General features: G+C 45.4%; 1 protein-coding gene across 1 annotated transcript in view; it reads left to right on the forward strand.

Annotated features, from left to right (window-relative positions):
* Positions 1–2,995: 2,995 nt before the first annotated feature.
* The window catches only part of CTNNA1 (catenin alpha 1), a 420,641-nt gene continuing 399,015 nt past the window's right edge, over positions 2,996–24,621 (forward strand). Inside the window, exon 1 of the mRNA XM_078653347.1 lies at positions 2,996–3,351. The gene's annotated coding sequence lies outside the window, so the exon portion shown is untranslated. The remainder of the gene's footprint in view (positions 3,352–24,621) is intronic.

Below are 24,621 nucleotides of genomic sequence, written 5' to 3' on the forward strand. Positions count from 1 at the left end.
TGTTGATTATTTCTGGGCTAAAATGTAAGTTAATATTGATGTGGAGTTTGTTCATTTTTATTATGTAAATGTAAAATGTATTCTAAATATACAACTATTTGTAATTACTATTTACTTTGGTATTTCTTAAATGAATTTTGAAGTTGTTATGAAAGTTTAGGTTTTTTTTTTTTTTTTTTGCCTATAGCTTTTTTAGAGGTGAGTCGATGCTGCTAACAAATGTTAGCTTTTTACAGGGTGAGTTAATGAGGTAAGCATTGGTATTGCAGCAACCTAAACTGGACTGTACAATGAATTGTATTGTAACGGGAAAGGTTGGTGTCATTTCGCACCTTCCAGCCATCTCTTTCTGGGTGCAGTGGCTGACTGCGGTAGGCAGATGCTCTGTGCAGCCACCCCCACGCTTAGCCAATAGGTCTCGCCTTTGTACTCCTTTTTCGGGAGATTGCTGGAAGGACGGTTACCATGCCGGTGTAAAGAGCTTATGTGAAGTACCATCCTATGTACAAAATACTTACTGTGACTGCGAAGTATCAATCAGGACGGATTGGTGTCACTACAACGCGTTTTTTTACAACGCATTCCGTTACATCGGAATTTTTACAACGCAGGATCCATTACATCGGATGCCATTACAACGCATGGCATTACATAGCAGATGCTATTACAACGCATGGCATTACATCGTAAGTATAGGTAAGTATACCTTTTTAAAAAAAATGTAATTAAGTTAATTTAATTAATTTAATTAAAATACATTTTAAAATAGTAATTAATTTAATTTAATAGATTTAAATCTATTTATTTAATTTAATTTTAATAAAAATTGTAATTAATTTTAATTAATTAATATAATGAAATTAATTTAATTTAAATATTTTTAAAATTGTAATTAAATTAAATTAATTAAAATATGTTATTTAATTTAATTAATTTAATTAAAAAATGTAATTAATATAATATAATTAATTTAATTTAATAAATATATTTTAATTAATTTATAAATGGTAAATATAATTTAATTAGCCCTAAGCACAAACCCAACCCTGAACCCTAAAACACCCCTGTACCCCAAAACCCAAACCTGAAACCTAAAAACACCCCTGTACCCCAAAACCCAAACCCTGCCCTGAAACCTAAAAACACCCCTGTACCCCAAAACCCAAACCCTGCCCTAAAACCTAAAAACACCCCTGTACCCCAAAACCCAAACCCTGCCCTGAAACCTAAAAACACCCCTGTACCCCAAAACCCTTCCCTGAAACCTAAAAACACCCCTGTACCCCAAAACCCAAACCCTAAAAACACCCCTGTACCCCAAAACCCAAACCCTGCCCTGAAACCTAAAAACACCCCTGTACCCCAAAACCCAAACCCTGCCCTGAAACCTAAAAACACCCCTGTACCCCAAAACCCAAACCCTGCCCTAAAACCTAAAAACACCCCTGTACCCCAAAACCCAAACCCTGCCCTGAAACCTAAAAACACCCCTGTACCCCAAAACCCAAACCCTTCCCTGAAACCTAAAAACACCCTTGTACCCCAAAACCCAAACCCTAAAAACACCCCTGTACCCCAAAACCCAAACCCTGCCCTAAAACCTAAAAACACCCCTGTACCCCAAAACCCAAACCCTGCCCTGAAACCTAAAAACACCCCTGTACCCCAAAACCCAAACCCTTCCCTGAAACCTAAAAACACCCCTGTACCCCAAAACCCAAACCCTGCCCTGAAACCTAAAAACACCCTGTACCCCAAAACCCAAACCCTGCCCTAAAACCTAAAAACACCCCTTTACCCCAAAACCCAAACCCTACCCTAAAACCTAAAAACACCCCTGTACCCCAAAACCCAAACCCTGCCCTGAAACCTAAAAACACCCCTGTACCCCAAAACCCAAATCCTTTAATTATAATTAATATTAATTAAATTTATTAAATAAAAATTAAATACTTACCTATATTTACGATGTAATGCCATGCGTTGTAATAGCATCTGCTATGTAATCTCATGCGTTGTAATGGCATCCGATGTAATGGATCCTGCGTTGTAAAAGTTCCGTTGTAATAGACTCCCGTTGTAAAAGTTGCGATGTAACGGTGCATCACCATCAGGACACATAGGACACAACATAGATATGAAGCCCTGAAGAAGTCTCATAGAGAGACGAAACGCGTTTGCTATGTTTGTGATGGAAGAAGTTTTTTTGTGAACAATAAAGAGAACCTCTTGTGGAACAAGATACAAAACGATTGGACTTTGATACTTTTTCTTCACCCCGTGTGCAAACAATTTGTAAAAAAAAAAAACTTTATTGAAAGCACAATTTGCTTTTAGACAGAATCTTGTGACTTATCTTTAATGAGTGTGTTGGAACCGATTTGTGTCACTCGCCTTTGGGACCTTATAAGTGTTTAGCCATGCAACAGCTGATGTTGTTGCACCAAGGATATTGTGCTGCATAACTAAATACTTATAAGGTCACAAAAGCGAGACCTATTGACTATGCCAATGCTTGTTTTAGGACTTGTGCCCTGCACATTACTACCTCACAGAACACTACATTCTCTAATGACTGATGAAGCAGCAAGTAGGCTCTGCGCAGGAGTAGACTAGACTCCCAGGCAGGAACTCCCCTGCTGGAGCAGGTGTGGCAAATGCCTGTACCTTGAAGGGGAGGAGCCCAAGAAGTCTCCCTGACCCACAGCTCACACGCTAAGTGAATTTCAGAAGTTATAGTGTGAAAATATTTAACATGTTCAATAAATGTGGACAGCAACGCTGTGGAAAGAAACTCGCCCAAATTCGGTATTTTGTAAAAGAATGGTCGCCAATGGTCGTTCTTAGCGGCATTAAAGACAAATGGTGGCACAAGCAGAGGGACCACCGGCCCTTGACAATGGACAGCGCCTGCAAGGCCACGGAGCAGAGTTTCAGCGGGTGGGCAGGGCCCTGAGGCGTGGGCGGAGGCTCAGGAAGGAGGGGAAGAGCGCCCATACACACCTGAAAGGGTGTGCCAGCGGGGGAGGCACTGAGTCACTGCTCCCGGCCCAGCTGCTCCTCCCGCTGGCCCGAGATCATTCATTTCCTGTGTTCCCAGCTGCCCTCCGTCCGCCTGCTGATTCCGCTCTCCTCTGCCTGGGCTGTGCACTCCGGTGACGGGCGCGGGGCGGGTTCATTCCTGCGCAGAGGAGCCTCCTGCTGGAGGGCGGCCGTCGGGATAGTTTCGGGAACAGCCAGCGCCTCCCATTTCCCAAGTCCGTGCCCCGCCCGCACCGACGAGCCCGAAAGACAAAGCGGCGCACGGGATCGGCAAGGCACGGGCGCTGTGGCCGTGTGACCCCTCGCCAGGTAGGTCGACGCCGCAGCTTGGGTGGGCGCCTGTGGGGGCGGCGGATGTCCTTTGCCGGGCGGGGGGGCGCCCCTCTCTGAAGCCGAGCCGCGTTGCATCCACCCGGACATCTGTGGCCCGGCGGCTCTGCTTCCGCCGCCGCTGTTTACTTCCAGTTGGCTCCGGAGCCCCGTCCCAGGCTCGGAGTCGGGGTCCCGGGTCAGCCGCTTCACTTTGGGCTGTTTTCGTCGACTTTGGAGAAGTTTGCGCGCCCGCGTGCGCCGGGACTGGACTGGGGGTTTCTGTTGGCGGCTGTGGGGTGGGACGCGCGGCCTGGGAGGGGCGTCTCCTCATTCTTGGGATGTTTTGAGTGCTGATCTTGCTGGTGCCAGACATTTCCCGGGGTGCTCAAGGGTTGTGCTCGCGCCCCAATAACACACAGACGCCTCTCTTACACCTCCTATTCCACCCGCGGGTCGCTTCTTCTGTGGAGCACATTTGTAGGCAATCCCATTTTTTTTTGTCAGGAGTTTTGATATTAAAGGGCCGACAAGGTGGCAGGGGTGGATTGGGTGCCCCGTCACCAAATGATGAACTGGTTTTCATGCTTTTTGAAAATCTCATCTGATAAGTAGAGATTTTCACTAGCATTTTATAGAACACAATTAGGATTTACCACTTGTGAATAAAATTGTGCATATTCATTTTGGTGGAATACGTTTGACGTTTTGTGTTACTAAAAGCAAAGGAGCCCCCCCCCTTTCTATTATGGGGGGCCAAACGTGCACATTCCTTTATGTTGCTGACTAGTGGTGTGCGCATTCCATTTCGTTGTTGAATAAACAGTGCAGGCCATTCTGTTCCTGGAATTGCTAATTTTATCATGCATCTCAGGACGTGTCTTTTCATTAGTGAATTCAACTGTTTATTGGTCCATTGCTAACTGAATGTTTTACATTGTTGACGATAAAATACATTGCGCAATTTCATTAATTGAAAAAAGAATGTATGCTCTCTTTAATAAATTAACATGGTCGTTTAATCTCGTTAGTGTATAAAACGAGGCATATTACCTTTTTATTACCGAATACAATTTGTACATTTACTTGACTTTGTTGGAGAAGGCGGTGCATGTTTCTGCACATTTACCCTTGGGGAATCAAACAATCCACATCATTTCCCTCTGTGGAGTTGTAAAACCCTGTATCTTACATTGCTAAATAAATTCGTGTAGGTTCCTTCGCTGACTTAAACGGCATGTGAAGTATCGCTGATAGACTTTACTAAACTGAAAACACCACCTTTTAAAATATGTACACAGTTAAAATAGATAACACATTGTATTCTGCCCATGGCCTCTGTTGCATGGTGTGCCTGAGCAGGGCGTGTCACTTAAATTACATGTTTTTAATTATCCCTATCGTGACCGGAAAAGGTGGACATTAGGCTTTCCTTCTTAACTGTATCATCAGAGTGTAAGGCTCTTCCTCTCCTTAAGGTTTCTCTTCCTCTGCACACACCTCCCCATGACCACTTTGCATATTTCATGACCCTTCAAGCCCGGCCTTCTTGTTCAGCCGATATTTTCAGTTCATTAAGCTTATTTGGTGCTGTTATCATGTTATGTTTGGAAATTGTAACATACGAAGCTGTTGTTAAATAGACTCTTTGGAGGCTACTGCACAATAAAGAAATTGGGAAAGTATCAGACATTATGCCAAGGACACTTACTGTGACCAGCTGCTATACATAGACGCCATCTCCGTCTGCCTCTACCCTCTTGGTCTGTGTCTCAACTTGTTTTGGAGGTGAGGGGCGAAAGTTGCTTACAGCGCCCTGGTAATTGTGGAGAAACACTGAGCAAAAGGTGCTGCTTATTTTCTACTTTAGCGCATAGAAACAGGCGTTAAAATTATATTTGCTTTGGGTTTGCATTCCCTTTTGCTATTAACTCGTAGGGAGTAGTAGTAAAAGTGACTGACCAGCAAGCACAGATTCTATTTGGGTGTTCTTTTTTCCATTTTTGTATTCATGTGTTATGAGGCGCAAAATAACACAGTATATTTCGTAAAATTAACAATAGCATCTAAATAGTTTATAAAACTGTTGTTTAACATCCTTTAAGCTCATTGGTGGCATTTATTTTTTTAACGAGAAACCATGGTAGCTACTTATAATCTGTTGTATTTGCCACTGCTAGTTGGCTTGGTGTAATGGACGTCTATGCTTGGTGTGTGTTTTTTTTTTTTTCCTATCCATTTCACACACGTATACACATGCTCTCAATGTAAGAAGCAACAAGGCATTATATTTCCGATGAATCTCCACCTGTTAGTGTGACCTAGCGCATATGAACACACTTTGATTCTTGTCTGCCAGAGGATTATTAGCAGTATACTATACAAACAGAGCTCGCTTTGAATGTCCTCTCCATGTGATGATGTGCTCCTATTAGCCTAGTCCATGATGAGAAACAGCCTTTACAATGAGGTTTTTACCACATTGTACCTTTACCACCCATGTTTTTAGAACGCATTTGGTTCTACAACATATGCCTTTACCATGCATTTAAGGTAAGTTCGGGTGTGTGGGGGCCTCTCACCACAAATACACTGTGTGTGTGTGTGTATATATATATATATATATATATATATATATATTACACACCGCATGGTAAAGGCACACGTTGTAAAAGCCTATGCGCTCTAATAAAATGCAGGATAAACAATGCACGGTAAAGGTATGCAAAGTATTTCCCTGCATTGTTCCGTCCATGACTGCCACCATTCTCACCAACAAGAAGATGGAGTAAAATGTGTTAGTACTGTCTTGAGTATCTTGCTGCCTCCAAAGGCCAAGGACATTATTTCATTCTGTACCGTACTAGTGCCAGCAACACTTGACGAAGTTCTTAGTCAGGATTTTTTTTTTTTACACTTGTAAATAAGATGACATTGTATTTCACTATTTATTTTATGTAGAAATCTAGATGATGCAGATAGTGTAGTTAGGCTTATGTGAAAGCTGAGATGTGGGGGTGCAATTTAAGAGAATTTTGAGCTAACACTTGCAGCAACATCAAGCCCATAACTTTGGGGATTTTCTTTTTATTATTTTGGAAGATGTTTCTGCTCTTAATGCTTTGAGATGTAGATATGTTTTTAGCAAATAGTGTAACTCTGATATCCAGGTAGATGATGGAAATCTCTCCCACTAATAGACCAGTAGGGTTTGATTCAATTAAAAACGTAGGGGTGAAGATTAGGGCAGGTTTTGTTTACTGACAAAATTATAGCAGCGGGTTTTGTTTACTGACAAAAATATAGCAGCAAAAAGATATATGGCAAATGGAGCATGGATGAAAGAAAACATTACACCATACATATGAGCTTATGCCAATATTTGTGTGCTTGATGACCTCACGCCACCATTCTGGCCATTGGTCATTATAACCATCTCTGAGCAGCAAACCTCCCTTTTGTTTAAAACTGAAAGGTAATTCTTAGAAAACTTGTAACAACTTGCTTGCAGTCAAACAGTTTGTGAAAACGTGAGTCTTGAATTGAAAAGTCCAACACTGAAGGAATAGGGTGCAGGAATGATCATTGACCAACTTCCTCTCCACTACCAAACTGTATTGTGTTCAAACTGAAAAGGAGGAAAATAATTATGACCGGTAAGAGGTGGGTGGAATATTCTTTGCCTCAGTGTCTTTAATAGAATCTAAACATCCTGACACATGGGAGGTGAAGATTTCCAATCTATTACAAGCCCGAAGGCTTGATTATGACAATTTCGAAGCTGTGCTTTACATTGCAAGAAACATGAGCAATCGTTTGGACATTGGTCGAGAGAATCTAATTCAGAACTGGACCCCATCCCCTTGGTTCTTCAGCCTTCTAGTTAGCACTCCTTCCTTTTAAAACCCTTCCAGTGTTTAGCAGGCTACTAACTATTCTAACAGTATGTGCACACGGGCTACCCGTAGTAAAGCCGCCAAGGGTGGAAAGTTGGTTAATGGAACTCTGGATGACTTCATTACCAGAACAAATACAGCCATCGATCACGAAATCTCAAAAATGCAAAAACGTGTATCTCTGGACCTTGAAGCTGCTAGAAGATTGTCCCAAACTTTTGCTACGTCTAAGAAATCCTCCCTAGGTCACATAGCATTAGTTAAGAGCCCCGAATACCAACCTAATCCCTGTCTAATTACAACCCATGCTGAGATCCACAAAACTCCTCCCTTATCACCAAGGCCCACTTTGACCCCCAGTTCCCTCAAAGTACAAAATAACATTACCTCTCCTGTGCATGCTAGTATCCTGGGTGATGCTACTGACACAGACACAGCCCCTATCTTGATTTCTCCTAGCATCATTGAGGAGTACGTTAATTCCCAGGGTCCCCATCAAAAGAGTTCAGTTCATAAAAGGAAACGCAATGCAATGTCTGCTTTCACGCGGAAGAAGGCCAAAATTGCTAGGGTACATTGCCCAACTGACGTTAATCGACCCAATCCGGGAGCAGTACTAAGTTCTGTTGCCCAAGACTTGGTCCTCCCAAGCGTTGCTGGGAATTGCCCAAGCCTGCGCCCAACTGATATTGCCATCTTACAGGCGAATATTGGGGGGGAACCAAGTGTAGTTGGGGGAAGTGATGAGGAGTTCCTAGAAATAGTTTGGAACTCATTAAAAAAAACTCCTTACCCCGCTAGACCTTAGACTCTCCCGCATTGAAAACCACCTTTTAGAGATGGAAAAAAGTATTTTAAATCTAGCAAGCCTTAGTCTGCAAAGCGTTAAAGGGCCTCCCATACCTGAAAAGGACACACCCATTATTATGCCAGTTGCACTGCCCACTAGCAAGCCATTACCCAAACCACGCACTAAAGGCTTTGATCTTAAATTCACCAATTCCACTGCCCAGTCACTTCCACAGTACTCACAACAGCCAACTAAATCCACTAAAGAGGCTGTTGCCCAAAGGGTGAACACAACTAATTATAATCACTCTACTAAGCAGGGACTACGGAATGCTGAAAATTTTCGCGGGGGGTATATAGACCTACCCCCTGACGCAAGGCCCTTCGTGGTAGTATTAACGGGTGTTCCCGTATTGGGGAGCTCCATCCAAGAAAACTACTGGTCCCTCAAAAACAAGGTTATCCATTGGTTGAACACTAATAGGCAGCTCCCAAGTCACCTGAGAAGCAAAGTCCTAATGGTGCGCAGAGTTCCCTGGATAGGACCCTCACGTAAATCTATCGAAGGTGACTGTATTGTGGTCTCTTTTGAAGATCCACAGACAGCACAACATATTAGTTCTTGGAACATTAGAGAGGAGACTTCTTCCATTGCTGCAAGACCCTTAACCTTCTTTTACCCCCCCGCGTCCAGCCCAAAATTATGTCGGCGAGTGGTCACACCCCCGATATCCGGCTCGTGGAGGGGTGAGTGGGGATCGGCATTATTCCAACAGGAGGTGGCAGGGAACAACAATCGCAAACAGATTTGGCTGTTTAGAGGAGGTAGACTGACTCTCTCTGCTTCCCTCTATAGCCCATGACGCCGAGACCAAATTGCCACCAGTAACTCTGGTTTTACCAATTCCTGAGAGCAGTTTAGTTGTGTGTAGCCCTGTCCTGTGTGAATTGGTAATACCCGATGGGGCATTGCCCAACACTCCAATTCTCCACCTTCCCACTTGTTATCCATCTGACTACTCTAACCTATATGCAGAAACTGACACGGGGCTTACGAGCAATGCTACCCAGGAGGTAGCACAGCAATTAATTATCTCGTCCCAATTTAACTCTCCATTATGGTTGCCCCCACTCACTCAAATTCATTGTGATAGGGCAGTTCCTGTATTAGCTTCCACGGAAGACAAACTTATAGCTGGGACAGGGTCATATCCCAAAGCGGATAATCTTATAGCGGATGTTATGTCGCTATCTCCAGATAGGAACCTTGAGCCTAATCTAGTAATTGATCCATCTTCGGGAGCGAGGGCTACTGGGACCATTGTTGCGGGTACTGCGCTCCGGATCTTGAGTTGGAACGTAGCAGGCCTTGCACGTAATCTTAACATCCCCGACTGGAACCTCGTTGTTGAATCTTTTGGGTTTTGTTTATTGCAGGAAACTTGGTGCGTTGAACCTTGTCATAAGGTGGGTTATACCACATACTTTGTCCCTGCTCTTCGATCATCCGGATCTAAAGGGCGCCCTTCAGGCGGCCTCTTAATCTGCGTTAGAATTTCCTTGGGCCTCTCCATCAGGCACTTATCCACAAACTCCCCCGATCTACAGAGACTATTAGTTAAAGGTCTGGGGGGGAAAAATCTGGAAAAATTAATGTCTATCTAAGGGGGGCAAGGGGTGGTGTATCCATGTTGTCACAGACAGGCCTAGAAGAAGAACTTGGAACTTGCAATGCCAACTCTCTTGTCCTACTTGCAGGGGATTTTAATTGTTCATTTGAGCCTCTCTCTAGCGAGGACATTTTAGACACTTGGGAGGAAGACACTAGGAGAGGCATCCCCCTACTAACACTTAACCCTATCAAAAAATGGTCACAGGGGGCCATAGATCTTAATGCCCTCTGTATGGAATTTGGTCTAAGGGCAACTAATGGCAGATCCAAATCTGATCCCAACGGGGCACACACTTTCAATAGGGCCGGTCACACCTCTCGGATCGATTACATTCTCCTCAACTATAAGCTTTGGGCCTACCTGCTTGACATGGAGGTTTCAACAACGGTCGATAGTGACCACAATCTTCTAGCATTGTCACTGTCTTCCCTTTGGAGGTGCTCGAAGTTAAACCCCCCCCCCCCCCCCTCACTTATGGAAGTCAACTCATGAAGTGTGTCCTTCGAACTGTGGATCTGACCCCCGCCCCTTGTTTGCTTTCTGTTTAGCTAAATTCCTGGCTTGGGCCTGGCGGATCAGATCTCTTAAGCTATTAGTAGTACACCACTAGTAAATTGCATACCTCTTCTACTGCCCATATCGGTTGCATGTAAATCATGAAATGAAATGTTTTTATATTGTACTTATTCTTTTTTTTTTTTTTAAATATATACATGTGTGTTTGTAATGCTTTTTAAGATATGTGCAAAATATCGAAATAAAGCTTGTTTCTACTACTACTACTACTAATTCAGAATTTCTCAATCTGCTGCTTTAAGAATGACCTCCAGTCGATCAAATGCAATGAAAATTAAATGTTGGATTCTGTAATCCTTCTGATCGAATTGGCACGAAAAAGGGAAGCATTAAGGCCTGCTTCAGCTATGTTCCATCTGACCCCCCCCCCCCCCCCCACCCCCAAGCCAGAGTAGAAGGGGAAACAAGTTGGTGTGGTTTTTTTGTGGAATATTAGCAACTGAAAGGTATCGGGAGGATGAAAAACAGAAGTTTGGTTTTCATAACTTCATAAATAGGGCTCCCGGTGTTGGGGAGGTATTTTTTTTGTTGTTGTTGCCATTCCCGTCTGTATTTATCCTTATTTTTTTTGTGCTAATTTTGTGTTTTGTGGAAAAATTAAGCTGAAATCAGTATATTTCCACATTTATTTAACCAATAAATATGCACTCGTGCTTAAATGCCTGCCATGTTTAGGTGCTGAAGATAAATCAGTGAACTAATATGAAAATATGCACATTTCAGTATCAACCTTGTGCACATCTACTGTTTAAACCTCTTTACTAAAATTACTTTTTTTAACCCCCCCACCAATCCACACGTCTATTGGCATGACAGACAGTATTTTGAATTGCTCAAAAAGCAAGCCAATTTCCGTTTTTATCCACATTTAAAAATAAATACAGACAAGAAAATGAATGTTTTCTGTCTGTATGGATCTGTAAAAACGGAAAACAGGGAGCCTTAATCATAAACCAGACCATCGTTTTTTGCAATCATGGAAAGCTGGATAGAACATTGAAGACAAAGATGAATTTGAATATTGTGAGAAGTTGGCCTGATATATGATGCTCACTAGTTCTAGTGATCACCTTGTATCAGTCCAAACAACCCTTATGGTGATTGGTTGTAAGTCAACCTTATAGACCAGCTATCCTAATGGTAGCATGGACAAAGCAGTCTTAGGCTAAACTCTTTTGGCATGTGAAGCCAGCTGTTTTACCACAATATAACCCCTTGAATACCAGATGAGAGGACACCACACAGGTTGTTATGAAAATAAACAGTATATTTATTAATAACAACACCTCTGAACTCTTTATGAGGTCAGAGGGCTAAGCACATGACAATCTCTTACGAAAAATACTATAAGTCGCACAAAATTACAATGGTGCCCTAGGGGCACGACAAACCATATACTAAGTAAGTGGAATGTGAGAGTCGATAAAAGGAATGGAGCTGTCCAGAGGCTGTAGGATCGATGGGACCACGCTACACTAACTCTAGGTAAGTAATAGGAGGCCCACGGAACGCGTGTGCAGAGTGTGAACTCACACACTAGATGCGTAACAACGTCTATGGACACTACAGTTCAAGTTAAAGGTGAGTACGGACAATCCTGACTAGTTAGGACTAAAAGGACTGTGGAACTGGACACTAGGTCAGTTAAACTACCCTTGAGCACCAAAATGCTCTCGTTACCTCACCCACGGGCTGCGCGTGCATAGGTGCCAAAGTGTGTCGGGTTCTCGCGTTGAAGTCAATGGAGCCTGAAAGAAAAGATGCTGCAGGCGATCAGGAGGAAGATGTCCGGTGCGATCCAAGGGTGGATCGGTGAAGAAGAGGACCTGAAAGCAGAGGGGACAGTGTTCAAAGTCACTAGCCAGTGACCGGTGTGGAACCGGGAAGGAACCAGGTGCTGTCGTCGCGATCAGGTGAAGAGTGGACGCTTGACTCTGCAGGCACGTGGACCAGGAGGTGTCTTCGACGACCAGGATGGAGGCACGAGCTGTCCCATGCAGGCTCTCGCTGTTGGCGGTGTTGGATCTGGAATTTGAATCAACAGGCCTTGGCAAAGGCAACCCACGCGGTGAGTGGAAAAGACGTCTGGTGCGGACTAGGAGAGTCCGGGGTGCCCCTCTTTTGGAAGTCAGCAAGGGCCAGTCTGGAGCAACCAGACCAGCAGCAAAGATTCAAAGGTTCGTTGTCTAGGTCACTAGCCAGCCGGCAAGTGACCAGACAACGCGTCGAGCAGCAGACAAGCAGAAGGGCCCCACGCAGATCTCGTGGATGCTGGAGGGCTGATCTTCGGTGCAGGGGCTGCTTGGGGCTGGGGCTTCTCAGTCCCCAAAGCACTTGGTCGAGTTTACCTCGGGAGTCGTTCTGGAAGCGAAGTGCAGTTTCTTTCAAGATGGCCGGTCCCACGTGTCTCGTCGCACCCACGGATCTCAGCTGTTGAGGTACTGGGTTTTTAAGAACTGGCACAGAACCGGTAACCCAGCGGTGTCAGGGTACACCCAGAGACCTCGGGTTCTTCCTGATCCAGACCACAGAAACTCAGTCTTCTAGGTGAAGTCAAAGATTTGTTTATTGGCTGCAACCAATGTAACAAGTGTCCTAGAAGTACAACACGGGGAAGTATATTCTCAGGAGACTGCTCGAATTTACAAAGTCAGGCTTCTCTCTTTATACAGAATATTCAGCTTCAGGCAAACATTCTTCGAATTTGTAGTATGTCATTTACAGTTATTGGTTTACAAAAGAAAAGCAGAGTCATGATGACATGTACATATTTCACGTCGTGCTGCCTACAACAAATCACTTGGCAAGGCCCAACATTTCATCAGATATCAGTGGACCCCCAATAAAAACAGGCACCTCCCCATCATAAAGTAAGTGAAGCAAAAGAGTAGAGACAGATGTGAGCAAGATACGGCAGGTGTGCGCGCTGAAATGGTTTTATGGCTTGTTGAGCCTAGATGCTATCTTGCTCGGCCACTGGGAGGGGAACTGACCTAACGAGTTCGGCCTGGGGCAATGGTTCCAACTTGCACAGGTCATGGAAAAGTCGATTAAGGAGTATGTGTCCTTGTGGAATTGAATTCAACTGGATTAAGGCCTATGTAAAGGGCAACACATAAATGGAAGCCAAGGGTTCAGAACGCAAATGACGATTTTGAGGTGAAATAGTCACTCGAATATGCTGAAAATATATGTACATGATGTACTCATCATTCTCGGTCTTTTGATACCAAATTCGTCATGTTTCGACGAAGTTTTAATTCTCGAGTCCAGAACGATTACACGAATCCGGATTTTCAGAACCACAGGTTGAGGTCGGAGAGGTCTGGGAATCCGGGTCTCATCGGGCTCTGACGTCTGGATCCTCGAAGGAAGACGACAAAGGGAAGCCGCTGGACGCTTGATGGTGCCTGCAGTTGCAGGGTGGACACTCCTTGCCCACAATGGAGATTTCTTCATTCTTCTGTGGAGCAGAACGTCGAAGTCCAGAGTTTCTTCTTGTAGAGTAATTCAGGATTAATCTAATTTGGAATGGTACCAGCTCCTACCTTTATCCTGCTAAAGGGGGCTGCACTACGGACTAGGTCCCTCCCCTGGGTGGGACCAGGAAGGGGGGTGGTTACACCCCCTATCCTTTGTCCGGTTTCCCGCCAGACCTGGGGCAGGGATGCCCCAGCAACCGGTTTGAACCGGTGTATGCACAGGGCACCTTGTGTGCCCCAGGCATGTCTCATTCCTTTCAGGCCTATCCTACCCAATACACAAAATCCTGTCTGGGGTGGTGCTAGCACCTCCCAAGGCAGGAAACCCTTTGTCCAAGCCGCCCTCGCTGGAAGGACTCCCAGCAGCAGGAGGTCAGACTTGTGCCAAGGCTCGAGTTAACTTTAACCGGGGTTCACAGTTACCTACATGTCGTGTCCCTCTAGAAGGGTGGAATGCTACCCCCGTCGCCAGAATTGGCGAGGGGGTAGTATTCCAATTCGTATGAAACCTTACTCGACATGTTTTGATAATGTTATACCAGAGTTAGCATTTAACCGCGAGGATTATAATGCACTTAAGAGTATATGGTATAGCGTTATCATGGAACAGCTATTAGGACTTGGTTCCGCAAGCTGCAGACGGGCTCAGCTCATGCCAGAGCACCATCTCACATAATTCCAAGCACTCTGCCTTCAGGATTGATAAGGCCTGCCATAGGAGTGACTGATGGGAATATATGTGTCCATTTTAGGGTTAGATATAGGTATACTATATCTATAGCAAAGGGTGATTACACCACCTTGCCCCAGCTGTCTTGCAGCCAGTTGTGTCCGTTTTAGATGGCCAGCCAGGGGTGGCATAATACATGCTTCAGCCCCTGGTAGGCCCTGGGTACACCTATGCCCTGGATACCTAAGGTACACTGTACAGGGACTGATACGGTGGCCCAGTACCAATTAGATATGTACCTAAGGTACATGGAGTCCATTTTAACAGAGAGAGCAGGAAGCCTGGGGTCCTGAATAGCAGGATCCCAGGCCAACCAAGTCAAAAACCAGCAAAACACTAGGCAAAAAGTTGGGGGTAACCATAGTCAGATATACACCTTCCTACATACATCATGTAATATAGAAAGTTACCCTTCTGGAGGAAAAACATTTGTTATCTACATCCAAGTCCCTAATGTCCGAAACAACACTCTTAAATGACAACAAGCACTGAAGGGGTTAGTCATTCAGGGTTTTTGTTTAAGTTTGGAGATCCTAAGTTTTTAAAAAAGATTAAGTTGAAGATTCTGCAAGGATTTGCCAAGTTATGGGCACAGATAACAAAGCTATTAAGGTAGGGTACTACAATAGTAGGACTTCACTGTGGGATCTCCCAGAGACCCCCACCTGGTTGAGAGATAGTCTATCGACACCAATTAAGGAAGCTGGATTAACTGTCTGGGGGGATTTGTTTACAGAAGGAGAGCTACTTCCATGGGAGTATCTTAGAAACACCATTGGTATAAATTTTGCTAGGTTTAAATACTTACAAATAGACAGCTGGTCCCAAGCATACAATTCCCGCACAACGCGTGGAAATAAATTCCCTATAGGAGGTCACAGTCCATTAATAGCATCTTTGGTTGATAAACCTCCCGCTAAAAAGGAAATTTCAACTTGGTATAACTTGATTATGGAGGAAAGAGACGGAGATTTCTCACTACCAGAAGACCTTTGGTCATCAACTATAATGGGACGGAATCTACAAACCCTCTGGGGCCTATCCTGTGGAATGTTGTGGGACGTAGTGAAACCATCTTGGCTCCGTAGGAATCACATCTTTACTATTCATAGGGCCTACTACTCCCCATTAAGGCTTTCGAAATTTACACAGGGGAGCCAGGTAGCATGTCCTAAATGTGGTGAGGTAGCTGCTTCGGATTGTCATATGTTTTTTGAGTGTCCCGATCTGTCAACTTTTTGGGAGGGCATAAAAAGAACGTTGTCCCTATCTTTGAACTCGAGCATAGTCCTCGATCTCCCACTGATCATCTTTGGCATTATGGAAGATCTTCAAAGCTCAGAGAAGAAGCTAGTTTTCTATTCTATCTTGCTTGCTAGGAGGGAGATATGCAGAAGGGCTGCGAGCGCTTTTATCTGGATTCGACTTGCTGGAATATTTACTGGTGATATTGTGTTTTGAACTGTAAAGACAGCGTTTTTTAGGAATTTCACCTGGGGGTTCTAAATAGAAATTTTAATTGGGGAATTTAGCCAGGCACACTAACATCTTTCACACGCTCATACCCCTTTCCTCTGCCTCGCCCAGCCGTCTTGTGTCATTTGCGGTTGGCGGCGGTGGGCGCCATTTTAGGTAGGGCTGGGGGTGCGCTCTAGTCGCGCCGCCCTCCCACCCTCCTCACACCCTATATAATGTGCATTCCGGCCAGACGGCGCAGCGGGCGCGCCGGATGCGCGCCGAAGCCAAGCCCGTCTGCGCCCGTCCGCGACCGGACACGGCCCAGGGCCCCAACCCCTGTCCCGGATGGTAGTCACCTGGAGCAGGAGTGAATTAGTAAGTTTTTCCTCTATCGAATGCTCTCCTGGCCATCACAGCGTAAGGGTAGGGGAGAATGAAGGGTGTAGTTACTGTCAATTCCGCTTCAGCACGGTGCCAGCAAACAATAAGGCTAACAACTCCTCACTGTCCTGTGGCCTTATTAATGTGAGATCGCTTAGCTGTCATAAACACGATGTACATGACCTTCTCATTGATAAACATCCTGATCTGCTGTTTATTACAGAAACCTGGCTTGACGCCAACTCTGATCCAGATATCATTCAGGCTTTACCAGATGACTATCAGATGGTACGCCTGGACAGACTGGTAGGCAGAGGAGGCGGAATTGCGATCGCCTTTAAACAGCAATGGGCCTGTAAACTAGAACCAGTTAATCTGGCAGGATGTGAGGCGGGTGTCTTCACCATCACAATCGATGGGACCATGACTGTTAAAGGTCTGTTAGTTTCTCGCCAACCGGGACCTATGTCCAGATTCAAAGGCAATCTCCTAGAGTGTGTCACAGAAGCAGCGATAAGGAGGGACAAGTTTCTATTGTTAGGAGATTTAAACGCACACCTGGAAGACCCACTAGACAAAGGAGCGGTGGAGTTCCTGGAAGAACTTCACACCCTACAGCTAGAGTTAAAGGGGCAGCTCCCAACACACAACCGTGGGCACCTACTAGACCCTATATTTGCCAATTGGGAGGATGTTTTGGTTGTACCCCCAGTGCCCCTGCCCTGGACAGATCATATTTTTGTTCCATTCGTTATTCAACTGCCCAAGCAAACAGTTATCGCTCCCACCCCTCTCAACTACCCTCGACGCAGGTGGGCAAGATTCTCCCTGCTAGAATTCAATAAGGCTCTCACCGGGGAAGGGCCCCCAGGAGGCAATGACGTGGTAACGGCAAATAAACTGCTCAATGATCGCATCACGGCTGCTCTGGACTGCACAGCCCCTTTGGGCCGGTCAACTAAAGGTGTCCACAGACAAAGAACTGCTCCCTGGTTCAGCAAGGTGGTGCGCTGCGCCAAAAGGGACTGTAAACGAGCAGAAAGACAATGGAGAGTGGCATACGATGACCGGCTGAAGGAGGCTTATCTCACTAAGAGACGCATCTATCATAACAAAATCCGGATAGAAAAAGCCACATACTATGCAGACAGAATCCATGGGGCAGAGAATTCTGCCAGGGAACTGTTTAGCATATATAAGTCCCTAGCCACCCTTAAAACCTCTACTCACGACGTAGACCACTCAGTAGCAGCATGCAATCGCATTGCCTACTACTTTGGTGACAAAGTGTCTAAGATCTACTCTGCTTTTCCCGATACACCACCTGTAGCGGATGAGCCTGTAGATCTAATAGGAGACGAAGCCGATCAAAATCTGCTACTTAATTTCACTATCCCCTCAACGGAGGATTTAGTTAAAATTTGCAGGTCTGTTAAATCTGGCTCCCCTCGAGATCCTGCATCCCCAAAAAGGTTGAGTGACAGTTTGGAGACACTCGAACCCTATATCAGGCACTTGCTAGATGTCTCCTTCCGTTCTAGTTCTATACCTGAGGATTGGAAACAGGCTGTGGTGCTTCCCCTCCGCAAAAAGCCCAACATTAGCTTTGAGAAGTTGGACAATCTACGTCCCATCTCTCTGCTGCCATATTTCTCTAAGGTAGCAGAGAAGGTGGTTAACAAACAGCTAATGAAATATGTGGAGGAAAACAACCTTCTTCACCCCACCCAATTTGGGTTTCGGCCCCGTCATTCTATGGAGTCTGCCCTTCTTAGGGCTACCGAAACCTTCAGGCAGGGTGCAGATGAGGGACAAACCATGGCTTTAATCCTCTTGGACCTCAGCGCGGCGTTCGACACTGTAGCACATTCCATCTTGCTACAGTGTCTGAACAGAGGGGGGGGTGAGAGGGGCAGCGCTGAAATGGAGTTATTCATTTCTTACAGGTCGGGGCTTCCAAGTGAGGCAAGGCGATCAGTACTCTGAGCGAATCACTTTGGACCAGGGGGTGCCGCAAGGTTCGTCCCTGAGTCCAACACTTTTTAACCTTTATGTTGCCCCGATTGCCTCCTTAGTAGAGAGTCACGGCCTCCGAATGGTGTCGTATGCCGACGACACGCAGATGGTTATCTCCCTGTCGCGTGCACCCGGTCTCTCGGCGGACATCTTCAGAGCTTGCATGCAAGATCTAGCTGCCTGGATGTCTGCCAATTGTCTCAAGCTCAACGGAGGCAAGACCGAGGTGCTGGTCGTGGGGGGTTGCCAATCTGCATGGACGTCGGCATGGTGGCCGTCCTGCTTAGGTCCAACACCTATCCCCTGCCAGAAAGCAAAGAACTTGGGCATATGGTTTGATACTGACCTTACCTTTGGCCCTCAGATCAACCGGGTGGTTGGATCATGCTTCGGGACCCTTAAAAGTCTCAGGAAGGCATTAAAGTTTTTACCTGTGACAGCCCGTCAAACCCTGGTGCATGCACTAGTCACATCAAAGATGGACTATGGCAATCTTCTCTATTTAGGGACTTTGGAGAAGAATTTGAGCCGCCTACAGGTTTTACAGAATGCCGCTGCCCGACTAGTGCTTAGACTACCCAGAAGAGCCGCATCTTCAGCGGCCCTCCGTTCTCTGCATTGGCTTCCGATTAGAAGCAGGGTAGAATTCAAAGCACTATGCACGTGCCATCGGATCATCAACGGGAGGTCCCCTCTCCCTTTGAAAGGACTGCTGACATCTTACGAGCCGTCCCGCCCCCTGAGATCTTCCGGCCCAGGACTCCTGGCTGTCCCTAAAGTGTCTAGAGCACGGATGGGAGGAAGATCCTTTAGGTACCTGGCAGCCTCTAGATGGAACAAATTACCTATGGCATTGCGATTAGAACCATCAGAATCAATCTTTAGAGCTAAGCTTAAAACTGTACTATTCGCACAGTAAGTTATTCTGCTCTGTAGGCTCCTGTAAATTCTGCTCCTCAGCGCGGGGACACGCCGTTGAGCGTCACCAAGCGCTTTATAAAACCCCCTAAATAGAAATAGAAATAGAAGATGGAAAGACCCTTTGCCCCCTACAATAGAAGACTGGTATTCTTCGATTCTATCTGTTTCCAGATTAGACCTGGGTAGGTCTAGTAACTCAAAGAAAAAAGCGTTTTGGCATCTACTAAACTGGTCACATTGATCTCCGGGGTTTTTTTTTTTTTTTTCTTTTTCCCCGGGTCCAATGATTAAGCCACATGGATACATCCCAGGGCCTGGTACTATTGTGGAATCTTCCACTTTATTTTTCTTTTTAATGATTGGTTTCTGTCTGGTGAAATGGAGTTGGTCGAGAATGAGGAGCTGAGGGTTGAGTTTGGATAGTTGATTTGGAACCCCACCAGCTAAGATATCTGCTGAGACAGCATCCCGTTCGTATACCACTGAACTTCATCATCGAAACAGATCATTGTGGCAAATGAGGACAAAAAAAAAAAAAAAGCACTGAAGTTTGGTTGATATATATACTTTTTTGGGGTGAAAGTAACTCATTAATTGTCAAAGAGAGTAACAAGTCTAGCACCACCTTTATGTTCCCTAGAGCTGAGTTCTTTCAGTTTTGATGGAATTTTAAGGCAAATGGGTCTTCTTTATACCTTACAAACTAAAAAGTGTTTACCCAGTGGATTTCCTTTGACAAAGATTTGACCTGCAGAAACTGCTGATGTATATTACATACATTAAGGCCTATGTCTTCTGAGATAAAAAAAAATCACCACTTCTACAGGCGGTGTAGATAGATATAGGTTCAATCTCCTGTTCTATAAACCAGTAAGCCAGTGGTTCCCAAACTGTTCGCCGCGGCACCCCGGTGCGCCATAATGAGGTGCCAGGGGCGCCGCGCACAGTAAATTTCACGGACCGTCCATACGCCTTTTATCTGTAATTTTGGCCATCACAGGGAGCAGCGCTGCTCCCCTTTGAGAGGCCTCACCCCCGCTGATGGAGCTGTCTCGTACTCCTCCTAGAGCACAAGAGCAGCCCCTCCCGCCCATTGTCATTCAGTATGCCGCTGATTGCCACACACAGAATCGGGCAGTCTGGGGTGTTAAAGCATGTGGCGGCCTCCTGCATCAGTGTACAGAAGGGCATTCTGTTAGATAAAAAGTAAAACGCCTAAGCTGCAACGTTAGAGAACACTTCATTTAAAGAAGCCTGTAAAACAAGTTATTAAAAAGAACGGCTTATCGTTCTTTCTCTGTCTCGTCATTTTAGAACTGAAGTATTTTCAATATTCTATTCAACAAAGCCAAGGTTGCTGCTTTTTTAGGTCTCCTGGCGTTTAACAGCACGTTAGCGCTGTGTCCGCCAGGAGATCTATTGTTGCTGACTCTGCTCCCCAGGAGACAGCACCTGCCGCGTGCATTTCGCAAAAGGCGATCGGCGCAGGCCACGCGCGCGCGAACGCGCTCGCCGTGGCTGTCTCCTGGGAAGCGCAAGCATACCCAGGCACACCTCCCCCTGCACGCATGCGCAAACACGCACACATACACGCACGGAGAGACATCCCCCCCCCCCCCCCCCCCCCGCCGTTGCACACACAGACACACACACACACACACGCACACATACACGCACACATACAGGCATCCCCCCCTTCCCCGCTCACCGGCACTACGTTCTGTTGCAGCCTCCGACCGACCGACCGCGGGGCTCTCCCATGCCCCGCGTCACCACTGCTCCTCCAGGCACTCCGTGGGGGTCGGGCTTCACAAAACGGAAGTCCCGCCCCACCATAGGTTTCGTTTTGCGCGCACGTCTTGTTTTTGTACTCGTGCGTGGTGACGTGCCCTCGGGGGAGGAGGAGGTCGTTGTTTTGGGTTTGCGGACAGTCGCAGAATCGAAAGCAGACTTTCAGTGAGTGTTTTTTTTCATTTATTGCCTACCTCTGCCTATCGTTGCCTCTTCTTGCACCTCCTCTTCCTCTCTCTGCACGGCACCTCCCTTTCCCCTCCCACTTCCTCCGATCTTGCTAGGTGTCTATCCTCTCCCCCTGCCATCTCTGAACTCAGACTGGATCGCAGTTTTCCCGTTTTATATATATATGGTCATTACTACTACCTTCTGGTGGGCTTCCCCACTCCATGCTCTCTTCGGTGTTGCTCATTTTATTGATCCTCGTCCCACTGGGTCTCTTCCTGCCTCGTCTCCCACCAATTCACTCTTCTCATCACCCTATTTTCCTTTACTTTTTCCGTGACCTACATGTATAGCCCACATTTATTTACCTTAATGTGTAGCTTTCTTATTCTACCTACTCTTGCCTCATCTAACATCCTCGCTTCTTACTTAGTTTTAACCCCCATTCTTCCCACTCCCCGCTTCTCTCTGTGCTTCCTTCTGCGCACCCCATGCCATGTTCCATTTTGTCCAGATATGATCTGTGTTATCAGGCCGACTGTGCTGTTTTGAGTAATCAAAGGTATGTGCTTTTTACTGACATATGATTAAAAAAAACGTCGTTTAGAGAATTCAAGTCGGTGTCAAGTGTTGTCCATGTTTATACCCCCTGGTTGTTGGGTTCTCGTCGACTCTAGTTTTAAAGGTGGCAAACTTTTGAATACCTTTCCATTCACTTTCAGTATTGACTTTAGTTTAACGGCTTTCAGGAGGTTCTGAAGAGCACATTAGTTAGGCTGCTGAAACTTTATTTGACCATAGGTAATCCTCCCGTTTTGTTTTTTCAGTCGCATGTACTATGAGAGTGACTTTAACGTACCAATCATGGTACACTTTTTGAATGCCTCTGTGGCAAATGTACAGATCGCTCGTTTGTATGGCATCGACAGACTGGATTAAATTGGCTGACTGGATAGGCCTTTCGGTCAGTCCGAATCCCCATTTGTGAGGAGTGTATTCTTTTGTACAATAAATGCCCAAGCGCATGTCTGTAGAGTGTGGCAAGCATAGTGGCCTTGTCGCTAAAGATGTGAAGGAGCAAAAGGACGGACTGGAGGGACCCGGTTTTCAATTAATTGTCAGGCTGCATACAACTGGGCTTTCTGCACTTCGTCTAGGAATTTGACTGCTGCATAGTACTGAAGATGTTTTCCTGTTAACTGTTCGTATTTTCGTTTGCTTGAAACGCCCTCTGCGTTTTTTATATAGCTCAAGCAGGCTGTGTATCCGGATCAAGGATCTGGCAAATACTATTGTACTGGGTGGTTGTCAGAGCTTGGCACCCAGCCGGTCTCCTGCGAACTGGCATGACCCTGCCTTTGGGTGGGACGGGCAGGACCAAGATATGACAAGGAACCATACACACCCGGAAAGGGTCAAGTACTGTCTGCACTTCAATTATCAGTAGATGTTAAAATAGGTGTTACATTTCTGGCGCCTTTTTGTACTTAAACTGTGCAACAAGAGAGCTCTCCGAAATTGGGAGCAAAGCTTTCATCTCTTAACAGTCTCTAAATGAAAGTCAATTTTTCTTTCCTTTCATAGGGTTGCATTGATTCTTTTAAAGTACTTTGTCACACAAAGGCTCCTGTTTTTCCCTATTGCACCGAGCTATATAAAGCATGTGATATTTATTTTTGGATTGGGAATCAGCAATTGTTATGCAAAAAAATGTGATACATGTCAGTGCAGTTTGAGATGTCCAGCTGTTTGTTGCAAAGGCGCTGCGTACTGACTTACTACTATACATTTTAGGTCTGGCGTTAGCCAAGTGCAGCTGACTTTACTACCTTGAGATATATTATATATATTTATTCCGGCCAGCCCTCTTCATCCAATGCTCTGTTATTATGGTAGTGAGTGCAGAGTAGTGAGTGCAGAGTAGTGAGTGCAGAGTAGTGAATGCAGAGTAGTGAGTGCAGAGTAGTGAGTAGTGAGTGCAGAGTAGTGAGTAGTGAGTGCAGAGTAGTGAGTGCAGAGTAGTGAGTAGTGAGTGCAGAGTAGTGAGTAGTGAGTAGTGAGTAGTGAGTAGTGAGTGCAGAGTAGTGAGTGCAGAGTAGTGAGTGCAGAGTAGTGAGTGCAGAGTAGTGAGTGCAGAGTAGTGAGTGCAGAGTAGTGAGTGCAGAGTAGTGAGTGCAGAGTAGTGAGTGCAGAGTAGTGAGCTGCCTCAAGTGAAGTACTCTGGTACCCAAGGATGACTAGCAAACAATATTATTCACAACATTGCTTACTATTCAGCAACATTTGACAGTTTGCAACTCATCTTTATACAACAATTCAGAGTTTGATAACAAATTAATGTAACACATTGTAATGTACAATGCCAATAGCTCAAACTTTAAAGCTGGGAGACCTATTGCATTGTAAATGCTTGTTATTTTAAGGAACTAGCAACCATTGTCAATAGTCCTGGCTTGTTGTTGGTGTAATGATACTTGCTGTGTATTATACATCTGGATGCAATGACAGAAATAACATAATACCAGTTGGGCGCAACACTATGCTAAGAGCAGATTTTTAGCCTAGGTGTTTTAAACTACGCTCTTAATTACATCCAACACCCCCTTTGAAGAGACCCCCCCCCCCCCAGTTTTTTTACACCACTTAAAGCCCTTCAAACAACACCATGTTACAGTCACCTCACATCCTGGCACTCTGCATCATGTGTGGCTCATGACTTCTACGTTTTCAGTCTGCCTATGTGCAGGGGTATAGTGAACTCTCCACCACCCCACCCCTTGCTGTTGTTCGTTCTTGATAGGCTTCTTCTGCCTGCAACTCTGCAGACAAAGGCTCAGCTCATAATGTGGAAAGGTGGGTGAGTAAATAAGTGAAGGAATGTCTGAATGGCTGGATGGATTACTGAAAGGATGAATGGATGAATGAAAGGGGAGAATGGATAGATAATGAAAGGATGGATGCTTGTGCGAATGAATGGAAGTATGGATGAGAGAAAAGGTAAATAGATGGATGTATGGGTGGAAGGGTGGATGGATGGGTAAAAGAGTGGATGGGTGTGTGAAAGGATGGATGGATGAGTGAAAGGGCAGCGGATGGGCGAGTACATTGGTGGATGGGTGTGTGGATGGATGGATGGATGAAAGGGTACATGATGGGCAAGTGAATGGATGGATGAATTGATAAGTGAAATGGTGAATGGATGGATGAGTGAAAGGGTGGATGTAAGGATTGTTGAGTGCGAGAAAGGGGGTTTTATGGACAAAAGGATGGATAGATGAGTGAAGTGAAAGATGAGATTAATAATTCAAGCATTCCAACCATTATAATACCTTCATTGCGTCCCAATTACTTTAAGGAAGACAACAGGAAGTACATACCCCCCCCACCCA

This window comes from Lissotriton helveticus, chromosome 7, assembly GCF_964261635.1.
Source record: "Lissotriton helveticus chromosome 7, aLisHel1.1, whole genome shotgun sequence".
In the NCBI taxonomy this organism is placed as follows: domain Eukaryota; kingdom Metazoa; phylum Chordata; class Amphibia; order Caudata; family Salamandridae; genus Lissotriton; species Lissotriton helveticus.